Source organism: Egretta garzetta, unplaced genomic scaffold (assembly GCF_000687185.1).
Source record: "Egretta garzetta isolate BGI_Z169 unplaced genomic scaffold, ASM68718v1 scaffold659, whole genome shotgun sequence".
NCBI classification, from domain to species: Eukaryota; Metazoa; Chordata; class Aves; order Pelecaniformes; family Ardeidae; genus Egretta; species Egretta garzetta.
This window is the reverse complement of record NW_009260683.1, coordinates 271,627-279,015: the sequence shown is the minus strand read 5'-3', so window position 1 is coordinate 279,015 and position 7,389 is coordinate 271,627. Positions and strand designations below refer to the sequence as shown.

General features: G+C 40.9%; 1 protein-coding gene across 1 annotated transcript in view; it reads left to right on the top strand.

The window, feature by feature from the left end:
- Positions 1-401: 401 nt before the first annotated feature.
- The window catches only part of IPO11 (importin 11), a 106,516-nt gene continuing 99,528 nt past the window's right edge, over positions 402-7,389 (top strand). Inside the window, exon 1 of the mRNA XM_009645807.2 lies at positions 402-478. The gene's annotated coding sequence lies outside the window, so the exon portion shown is untranslated. The remainder of the gene's footprint in view (positions 479-7,389) is intronic.

Below are 7,389 nucleotides of genomic sequence, written 5' to 3'. Positions count from 1 at the left end.
GGGCCGGGGCGGCTCCGTGTGTCGTCTTGCGTGCTGTGCTGGCTCCCGCGGGCCGCCGGGGGGGAGGCAGCTCCGCGGTGGCGTTTTGTGTTGTTTGGCAGCGGCGAAGCGCTGCCTCCCAGTTAGAAGAGAAGGACTGTGACCAAAACTTGGTTTTGGTTGGAAGGTTGGACTTGATGGTCTTCAAGGTCTTTTCCAGCCGAAACGATTCTCTGAGTCTGTGAATCCCAGGGAACTGTTTCCTGGTCTCTCCTTGAAGCAGCTTTCTGTTGGGGTAGAACCCACGGGAAAGCATCAGGAGAATACAAGGCGTTAAGCTGCACAGTGTGCTGGCAGACCTTGTTTTTGCTAGGAAAGCGCAGGTTTTGGCCTTTACTAAGGGTGGTTATTTTCTTCCTGCAGGTTGAAGAACAGCAGCCAAAGTTTTACTGTGAAGCAGGTTCTTCCCTGAAGCAAAGGCCAGATCGGTGCGGCCGTGGTGAGTTACTTCTCTGGTTTGTTACCTGAGAAGATGACAAGATGTATAAAACATGAGAACATGTCCCGAAGTACGGTACTGATACAGCTTCCTACTTCTGCCCCTGTGTGCCTTGCTTCTTTCCCTGTCTCGTGGGTGAAGTCATGTCTGCAGCGTGTTTGCCGTGGCTGTCAAATTAGCATTCATGGCACGTGAGAACAACCTTGGCCTTTATAGATAGCGTGTTCCCGGTGGGTTTTGGTTTCGTGAAACTTCATTTCAACACCAGTTTCTTTTTCATCGCACTCCGCCTCTGTCACTCTTCTGCCGTACCATGCTGCAGAAGGGCATTTAGTACCACAGGTAGAGATGACATAATGAAGGTTTTTGTTTTACCCAAGCTTTACGTATAGAATGTTAAAACCGTATCGTCAGAAGCAGGTTTTGACTGCGGTTAAAGTCAAATGGTTTAAAGCCATTTCAGAGCATGAGGGCGGACTGCAGCTTGCATTTCTGTTTCAGCTGTTGCACAGAGCAACACAGCAAGTGTTCTGTCATATCTTTTTGAAAATCTGTTAAAATGAGGTGAATGAGGTTTTAGTTTCAGTGTCATGTTTCTGTAAAAATAAACTCGTAGAAGTTCTATTGCTCTGTTTCCCTCAGTAGCAGTATGGGTAAAAAAACCTTGTAACTCTTTCCTACTTAGACATTTTTATTTGTCTTCTTTATCGTGGCTGAAATTGGGCAAAGTATAGACAGCCTCGTTCATTCACTTGAAGAAAATACAGTCTGTGTTTTGTGATAAATCTTGGTAAGGGGTAACATTAGTCATTGTAGTGGTTGTGGTCATTAGTGTAGTCATTAGTGGCTTTACCTAGTACCTTGAATAGACAGGGTACTGGCGGGTCTTTTGGTGCTTAGTAGAAATACTAATATACAGCGTGATTGGTAACAGGTACTATAGTGTTGGAAAAGGGACTCACAGGGAAGTTTATAGACGGCTGGAGAGGGATTGATATAACTACCAACTTCCTGAAATCGGCAGTATCCTTAAAAGCATTGCTAATATGTCGTATCAATGTCACAATGAATGCTAGCATTTGGGTCACCCGTTTCAGGTGACACATAAGTGGTTCTTGCGGCTTTTCAGAATGGAAACTTGGTTTTCCTGGTTTCCTTGAAGCAAGTGTGCTGGAAAAGACAGTCTTTGGTTTCTACTTGAATCTTCCAAGCTGCAGTTTGTAGCTTTATAGTTAATTATTAGTTATATAATCTGCTGGCAAGAACTTTTTGGCCCCATCTTCTTTGTAAGGGCCCTTTGGGAAGTTGTGTGTGTCTACTAAGTCTTCCCTTACCTTCTGCTTTACTAAACAAGTCCTCATCCCCTCCTCACAGGTAATTTGCTTTAGACCCCAGACCATCTTAGTAGCTCTGGCCTCTCTCCAGTTTATACACTTCTTTCTTGAACTGGGGAAAGGGAGAACTGTGATGACAGAACTGAAGACAGTATTCTAGAAGCAGTCTTGGATACTGCTGGGTAGAGGAGGATAGCAACATCCCTAGAGCCGCTTGCCACATTCCTCTTAAAGTAGCCCTGTATGTATTTGTAGTATCAGTGAGAACCCACTGTATTTTCAGCGATACATTTACCACTTCCTCTTCTTCTGATCTCAGAGAATCTTAACTGAATCCATTCTTGCACCTCATTACAGTGGAAAAGAATTTATTGAACTCTTAACAAAAGATAAGTTGTTGTGCTGCATTCCTTGAAGTCCAGAAAAAGTGAAGTGTGGAGATGTTTACTGATGAAATGCTTTGTTTTGCTCCCTTGCAGATGTGTAGCAGTCCTTGACTCATTTTCATAACTGATGTGCCATTCTAAAATTTGCACGTATTTCAGTGTTACAGGAAAAGTACCTGGATACCCTTTTGCCTCTACCAAAACCATTGACTACTTGGGAAGAACATTAAGCCAGTGTGGCAGAACATTTAAGAAGCTTGGAGTATTCTCTGAAGTAAACTGTGTATGCAGATACTTCCATAGAAAGGGAATTGGAGAATGAAGAGTAGAACAGAAATGAGTCTTGGGTTTTTGCAGGTGAAAGGAGATGAAGGAGTTCGGGAGTGGGAATGTAGGGTGTAGGACATTGGATGGTAATGATGAGGAGCTGGTATTGGTACTCGTGGTTTCTGAAGACACAGTCTCATTGTGCTGAGGGGTGGCATCTGATGCATTGCTTATCTCCTGTGTGCAACTGAGTGGGTTTGGTCTTTTTTTTTCCTGTCAGCTGAGACTTGATAGTATGCTGTTGTCTCTGTTCTGTGTGTATTTGGTGGGATCTTGGAGAGCAGCTTTTCCTTGTTGTGTGTAATTAGGCTCTTTTCCCTCATACAGGAAGTTCTGTCATGGCAATAAGAGCCACGCTTGGATTTGCAGCTGACAGTATCGAACATTTTCTAATTTAAGGGATTTCTTTTCCCTCCTCCCCCACCTGATGTGTGCTACTTAGCAATGTGTACGAGCCACAGAAAAGCAGCAGAAAGCAAGAAACATTCCTGAAATTGCTCAATGTTTATTGTGAAGACACAGTCTGAGATTAATAAGTGAATATGGGAAATGCTAGCCTTACACAGTATATACACACACACACATATAAACATACCTATATAAAAAAAGGTAGTAGGGACAGATGGGCAGCAAATTTATGAACAGTGTGAAAAAAAAATGCTAACCTTACTTGGAAATTCTGGGTGTTGTGACTCGAAGTGCAGACCCCACCTTCCTTCTGAGAAAATGTTGCTTATAAGGTTGACACACTCCACCAGCATTTCTATGCAGGCCTTGTGGCTGTGAAGGTACCAAAAGATGGCAGGTATTTAATACTCACCTCCTCTGTTTCATTTCTAGGACAGTCTTGTAGAACTTGTTCAACAGTGAGTTAAGCTCTAGAAGTACCCAACAGACTGTGGAGAAAATCCTTGCCCCTGTGATGTAACCCATCTGTGGTGTAACCCATGCCCCTCTGCCTTTGCTCTGCAACAGAAAAAGCTTGATTTATAAGAGGTGAAAGTAGTTGGTATCCCACAATATTAGAGCCAATATTCATGGGCCTTTGCTGTTCTGTGGGATTTAAGAGCGTCTGTATGTCCTCTGCCTAAATTATGATCTGAAGAGGCACTGACCCATCGGTTAAGAAAGAAAGAAAAAAAAAAAAAAAAAAAAAAAAGGGGGGGTGGGAGAAGGAGGGGGAGTGTCACAACAAATTAAGATTTGAGATCTGGGTTTCAACTCCTAAAGTACAGTTGTGTTCTGTCTGCAGGAACTGATTTCACAAAGGCAACTGTGCTTGGCAGTAATTAAAACTGTGTTTAGGGAGGATCCCATTAACACAGGGTATGAGCTGATGCCCTTATTGAGTTGATTATCTTCACAGGGTGCATGCAGAGGATAAGTTCCCAGCAGAAATTCTGTTGTTGAGAAGGGAATGTGAGGAGAGACTTTGTAAGAGTTGAAATTGCCTGTTAGGACCTCAGCTTGTAATGGCTTGACGCTGTTGTAAGTCCCATATTCTTCCTTCCTCCCATAGCTGCTTCTGGTGTCTCAGTGTGCTCAGATGGCTTAACTTTTTGACTTGTTTTTATGTCCCATTCCACACCTCCCCTGCTCCCCCCCCCGCTGCTTTTGACCTTTTGGGTGCAATTATTAAATTGGCTCTGTCATAATATGTAAGTTTACTCTTAAGTTCACTTCACATTTTGGTAAGACAGAAGCAAAAGAAGATTGATCTACAGGATTAGATCCCAGGATCTTGGGGTTTTGGATTTAGGAATTAGCTATACTTGGAAATTCTTTAGGTGATAGAAGTGCTGAAACCACCTCAAAGGCATGCTATTATTTTGTTTTTCTGTATCTGAATCCAGTAATTGATTGTTTTTAATTTTTTAAGATTCAAGGAAAAAAAAAATTGCTTTCTTCCCTTTAGTGTTAAGATTGACTTTTGTGAGAAAAAGGGGGTTGCTAATACCAAGGCATTGCATTTTGCTGGGAAGGGAGATCCCTAAACGTAGCTGCTCATTCATTCCTACAGTACTGGTAAGCACACTAATACAAAGTTGTGGATCTCCCAATAATTGTCATACTGTTTATTAAAATGGCAGTGTGGTGAAAACCTTCAGCAGGCATAAGCCAGCACTGCTGCTGAAGAAGCAGTGCATCTGTTGCACAGTGCAGAAGCTGTTTGCATCTGTTATGCCTGCTTTTTTAAGCTTAACACATTTACCTGCCTAGCAGTGTGGTGTGGAAATGACTGGGAAGCTTGCTCCAGACAAAAAACCTGCATTTTCCCCACTCCCTCCAGCTTCAGGTATTTAAGGCGTTCAGGGACAAGCAGAGGGACATACTATTTATTTTGGTGACCATACCTCTTTAAATGAGCTTAACTCATTTGTAACTAGTTCAAACTGCAAATCTGAGTTTGGTGCAGCAAGGACTGGTTTGAAATAGGGTGTTTTTTCTTCTTACATTTAAAAAAAAGAAAATAATTGTAAGAATGAGACTCTAGTCACTTACCAGAAGCAAGCAGAAACTGATTAGAGGGATTTCTTAAATGTAAAGGCAGTGGACAACTGCTTGTTCTGTTCTGTATGGGTTCTGATGATAAGTTTGCAAAGGGCTTTGCAAAATCCTTGCCATAATGAAGCATTCTTGCCATTTGTATTTGCTGTACATATCAGATGTTTTTCCAGTTAATTTTTTTGCCATCCAAATCATACAGAACATAACATTTCCTTAAATATTTTGTTATTTGTAAACTTTAGGTAAAGGTTGCTCCATCTTCAGGGAGGTTACTACTTTTATCTTCGCCTTTGATATTTTGCTTGTAACAACCTCATCCAATGTAGTGTGAGGATTGTGGTTTACAGGGGGTCAAAAAGCAACTGCAAATTCATGCAAAACTAAATCTCTTCAGGGCTATTAAATTTAAATTCCCCACCTCTTACTAGAAAATCCTTGAACCACAGTTTTCTGGAGGATGGGAGAGCATTATTCAGAAATATCACTAGAAGATTGTCCTGACCTGGACATTGACTGTGGTCTTTGACAGAGACAGAACACTGGGTTAAATTAATTTTTGTTCTGACCTGCTAAGGTTGGTTTGGTTTTTCGTAGGTTTTTTTTGAGCAGCAATAGTTGCTCCAATTTTTAAATGAAAATGCAAACCTTTTCAAGAATAAGAAGCTTTAATAAAAAATAACCTTTGCAAATATTTCTCTTTGATTTTTTTTTTGTTGTTGTTGTCTTTAGATCTGCCAGCTAATTCTTTTGAAATAAAGAAGTGAAAAAAAGCCTCATGGTTTTTGTTTTTGTACTCTACTAACTTCAATAAGTAAGTCTTCTGATGAGAACTGTTCTAGGTGAAGTTTATACATTTTTAGTAGAAGCACTGTTCCATTGGGGGGGAACCCTCCTTTTCTGCATCAGGTTTGAATGTAGCTAAGAAATAGTTTAATTTAGCTGACGTGATCTTAGTTTTGTAGTGCAAATTCAAGTTACGTGAATGCTCCATAATCCATTTTTTCCTCTCAAATGAACATGTCCTTGCAATTAATCTCTAGCAAGTATCTGGATATGTGCTGCAGATTCATTGTTGCTACACATCCAGTTTTCCTATGGCAACTCATTATTTGGAGAACACTGTTCAGCAAAAGGCCTAAAATCAGCTTCTCTGAAGTTATAATTTTGTTTACACACACATGCTCTGCCAGCTTACTAACTTCCAGAAGTTATTTCTTCTTGTTTTATATCTGGTAACCAAACGGATGGCCTGCTATTCCTTTAGTTTAGGAGGCGCTTCACTATTATACTATATGAGGTCTTGTTTGGTAGAGTGAGATAAGACTATATGTCTTTTGAAAGTAAGTAGTTTGACTTCTGCATGGAAATAAATGAAATGACTTCATAACATGAAGTTTAGTTTTGGTCTTGCAGGAATCGAGCTGGGATTTCCTCCTTAGTGCAAACTCTACACCTACCTCAGTTAGTTTTTTCTCATATCCTTCTTTTCCTCTCTCCCTTGCCTTCACTACCATTTTTAAGTGCTCTGGAATTCTGTTAGCTATGCTAGGTACATCAGTGCTGCAGTGTTTATACCAGAAAAATCAGTGTATATCTTTTATTGCTGCTTTTCTTGTGTGTGCTTATTTTACTCAAGTTCTTTGTGCTGTGAATACAGAGTTCCTATTCTGATCCTTACAAGTTAACCCATTGTTTTCCAGTGTTGTCATTACATTGCTGCTTCTTGGCCAATTTTGGCTGTGCAATGATGAAGGCAACGTAAGGTATTCAAGATGTCAAAATATCTGCAAAAAAGAAGAAAGTTAAAGATATTGCACCTAACAACCTCTTCTTACTGCCTGTCCTGTCAACAACATTATGTACAAATTTATTATTTCATTATTTGTTTGCATAGAGAAATGAAGCTAGAAGGACTTTCAGTGTAACATCAAAGTCTTGCCTTGACATCAATTCTTTGTGCTGGGCACTATTCCACATAGGGTAAACCAGTACGAATTGGATTTCATAGTCAAAATTAGGGTGTTGGTTCCTTGCAAATGAACGGTCTTCTGAGAAGTGTGCTGAGAATTTGAATCTTTAAGTTTGTTATGCAAAGGTCTCGTAATTCCAGGAAGATTTTAGAGAATCTGCAAATTGATAAAGGCTGAAATGACTGACACAAGTAGATAGGAAGAAATAGAAGGTAGGTTGGTTTTGCAGGTTGGGGTGGGTTGACCTTGTCTGGCTGCCAGGTGCCCATCAAGCCTCTCCATCAGTCCCAGCATCTCTGCCACCTCTGGAGCAGCACAGGGGGATAGGAAATGGGGGTCATGGTCGGTTCATTGCACATGGTCTCTGCTGCTCCTTCCTCCTCACG